Below are 4,221 nucleotides of genomic sequence, written 5' to 3' on the forward strand. Positions count from 1 at the left end.
TGTTATGTAATCAAGCCTAGTAACTAGAATTCTGAAGCTTGTTGATGGAATATAGGACAGATATTTTCTTTCTTTCTTTCTTTTATTTGCTAATCCTTGTGAGAAGTAAAAACTACCATTTTATGATAATTTTGTTTTTTTTTTTTTTCAAGTTTGTAATTGAATTTTAGCATTGGATCAGTTAATTTACTTTTATATACCTGCATATCAATCTTTTTGTTTGTTCATTAATTTGCTTTTAAGAAAAATGCTAAATTATGGTCTCTGTAGTTTGTGCCATTTTTCACTTTTGTTTGCATAGTTTCAATTTTTTTAATTGTGTATTTGTAGTTGGTTAATATATAGTTCCACAAGTGCAATAAGGTCACATTGAGATTTCTGTTGAGGCTACTCCAGTTTTTTTTGAGCTTTAGCCTACGTTATCTCTCAGGCACATAGTAGTTCTTTGACTGGACTGTTGTAAACTTCATCTTTTGAACTATCTAGTTACATATTTCAATATGTTTTGCAGTTTGGAACTATGCACCTGTTTCTGTCAATCAAATGCTTTTTTCTTTCTTTTTTTCCTTGTTGAATTTCCCTGAGCTCTGGCCAAAAAAAGAATTTCCCTGAGCTCACACGAGCAGTATTTGCAATGGATATTTTACATGAACCCAATGTGGGGGTTGAGTTGTTAGTGATCATTGAGCTATGGTAGTTATGAATGAATACAAGAGTGGAACCTTCTTGAGGACTTTGTTGGGTTGTACTCTGGTTGATCGTTTATACTTATAGTGTTGTTTTCTCTTTGGGTCTGAGCTTTTATTAATTTCTTGTGTTGTTAATTGGCTCAACTAGCTGTCTCTAAAACTAGTTGGTGGTTGCTGTGTTCATTTGATTGTTACTGCCTTATTGGCTGCTTGGGTTTTTCTTTTCTTTGTTTCAGCTTTGCTATTTCTGGTGGCTGTTTATGCTGGGCTTTTCCCTTTGTAATTCTTTCTTTGGTTTAATAGATTGTTTATTTACGGAAAAGAAAAGAAACAATGGTACAAATAAAGCAGCACAACACTAGGATTAGCAGCAAATCAACAACATACATTAATAAAAGACTTGACAAACCTAAGATAACTAGATTAGCAAACACTTCAAACCAAAAGAAAAGAATTACAAAGATTAACAAACACTAGGAAATCCACGAAACGTACTACTACTACTACCCATACTCAGCAACTGCATTAGACAATTGCTCTTTCATTTTCTATTAAGACTACAAACAGACCACAATACTTCAGCAAACCACAAGTTAATCACTATAAGTAATAATGCCATCCATGATCTTACTCACAACCTCTTTAGAATCCTTGAGCTTTTTGATGCTCTTCTTTAGCTTCTCACGCTTCGCTGCAACTGATGGAGATTCCTCCAACATCCTCTCAATCCCACCACCATAAGGCCCCATGAACTCATTCACAATCTCCATCTCTATGTCTTTGTTCACTAGGTTTGCAACACTCAGCTGCAAATGCAATGCCATGCAATCAACCAACCTCCTCAGAACAATCTTCCAATACGCAGTAATCCGCATTTTCAAGTCAAAAGCCTGAGATAGATCAACATGTCGGTACTGCTGAAGAACTCCAACTTGAACCGCCCCAATACCCTCTACTGTTATCTCAGAGCGATTGCTATCATCTAAGACTGTCCTGATGAATTCATTCTGTCCACACATCAGCCTTTGCAATTCAGATACATATTCTGGATTACATGTATAATCAGTATGCTTCTCCATTTCTACAATCTCCTCCATCCACTTAATCGACCTTTCTTTCATCTTGGCAATTAGACTATGGCCAGCTCGTCTAGTACACATCTGAAGCTGATGATAGTTCTCTACATTATGCATTAACACAGAAAGAACCACTTCCTCAATGTAATTCCACACCTTCTCAACAAACCTGATAGGAATGCTTGAAATTCCCTTCACTTTACCCTGCAAAATAACAAGAAAAGCATTCCGGGGAACAAAATTTGGAAGGCCAATGCCTTTTGATTCCTCCAAAATCTTAATCTCCTCAATCAAGAAATTACCTTTGGGGTCGCTTTCAGCACAGCTGTGGAGTTCGTGTGCATACTGATTGAGCATCTCCACCAGCCGAGCAGTGCAATGCATGTGTTTCTCATCTGGGTACTCATCAAACTCCCCTCTCATAAGAATTTTCCTAAGCGATTCTTTCGACAACCCAATGATCTGCATAAAAGCAGTCATGGCCTCAGAAACAGAAGACAGGCTCTTTGGCATTTTGTTGAGCTCCGAGAGATAATGACTCAGCTTGTCATTGATCTTCTTCACAATCTCCGGCAAGAGTCTAGCAATGCTAGTGGCTTGAATTTGCACCAACTTTTGGGCCAAAACTGAAATCCCAACCATAGATTTGTCAATCTTTGAAAGCCGAGGATCAGTTTCAAAGAGTCGGTCAGAAATAGCCCTTGCCTCCGCATAGCTTTCATCACCAATCCGATTCCTTACACAGACATAACCAAGACCAATGTTGACATCATCTGATGTAACCTTGTCTAGTAGCCCGTCAGGTGCCGTATCCACCTTGGTAACCACAGCCAGAGTCCTCTCACCAGTTTTATCCACCATCTGCGACATCTTGATCGATTCACAGGTGGTGAAATCAACATTCGCAGCCAACACATTGAGAATGATGCTCTCGTCTGGTTTTATATAGTCCATGATCATATCTTTGATTTGGAATTCAATATCCGCAGGCTGGCCACGAACAGGAACTCTAGTGATTCCAGGGAGATCCACCATGGTCAAATCCGGAACACCATTCTTTTTCACCAACAGAGTCAATGGGGCTTTAGAAATTGCCTTACCTTCCCCTGCAATCGAATTCGTGGCATTGATAATGTCCTCAGGAATGTGGCCCTCATCAGTACGTTCAACCTTGTCATTGTAGTGCAAGGAAAGCTCTGGTTCAGGTTCGGAGTGGTGTTGGAGCCTCATGATAAGGGGCACCCTGGTACAGATGCCTTGGCCACGTGGGAGGCTGATGCCGGCAAGTGATTCAAGGACGCTGGATTTTCCAGAGGACTGGTCGCCCACCACAACAATGGTGGGGAGCTGAATCCCTTCCTCCATAACCATGAGGGTTCGAAGCTTGTCAACTGCATCAAGCAGAGGACGGATTTTGTCATTGTAGGATGACACAATAGGTGCATGATGTTGTTCTTGTGTTACTGATGATGAGCCTTCATCTTCTACATTCATGGTGAAACTTGGTTTGGTTTTGCAGTCACTCATAATTTCTTTTGAAACTTGGCTAGTCTGGTTAGAGAAGAGAAGAAGAAGAAGAAGAAGTCCTTGGAAGTAAAAATGAAGCAGTCACTTCAATATTTAATGACAACACAATGGCAAGCTGCAGAGCTGCTACAATGCCTATCTCCTCAGGGATGCCCTTGACTTTTGTCTTATGAATTGTTTCCTACTTACACAGTTACACTCTTTACACTTTTGTGTCATGAATTGGATTTTCCCATTCACACTCTTTTGGAACAATTGATTCCCACTCAAATTCTTTAGTCTTTTTTTTTATTTTATTTTTGGCCACTAAATTCTTTAGTCTTTAGTCTTTAGTCTTTAGTCGTACACTTTTGTTGGGAAATTGTACGATAAAGTGCTCCTCTGATGGAGCTGGTCACGTGTACCATTGTAACCTATTGGTTGAATCATTCAATCTAGTCTAAGAGATGTGAAATAGTGGAATAAAGCAAACCTCGAACGGCTATAATAAAGATTCTGAATCACCAACATTGTGCTTTTTAACCTTCTTGGAGAAGCACCTTCTTGGGGAAGGACCTTCTTAATAACATTGTGCTTTTTAACCTTCGTGGAGAAGGACCTTCTTGAACAAGGACATTTCCAGCATCCTATTTTTTATGCAAGTTTTGACATAATATTTAAATGTGTCATATTTTATATAGAATTTCAACTATCTAAACCGTATATTTTTTAGATCTTTATTAAAATATCAACTTCATAAAAAATTAAGTAAATCTGAAATCATTTATCTATAAAGATTAAATAGTCATCATTTCAATCATTTCAAGTATTTATTTTGTTCGTCTATTTGCTTGATCAAAGTTAGATAGTTTAATGGTTTCTTATTTATCTAATTTTTACAACGATGATTTTTTAATAAACACATAAAAAATAGACAGTTCGGATTGTTG

General features: G+C 38.1%; 1 pseudogene; it reads right to left on the bottom strand.

Moving 5' to 3' along the window:
• Nucleotides 1-1,055: 1,055 nt before the first annotated feature.
• Nucleotides 1,056-3,546, bottom strand: LOC147273451 (dynamin-related protein 4C pseudogene; annotated as a pseudogene).
• Between the last annotated feature and the right edge of the window lie 675 nt (nt 3,547-4,221).

This window comes from Dryas octopetala, chromosome 9, assembly GCF_963921425.1.
Source record: "Dryas octopetala chromosome 9, drDryOcto1.1, whole genome shotgun sequence".
NCBI lineage: Eukaryota > Viridiplantae > Streptophyta > Magnoliopsida > Rosales > Rosaceae > Dryas > Dryas octopetala.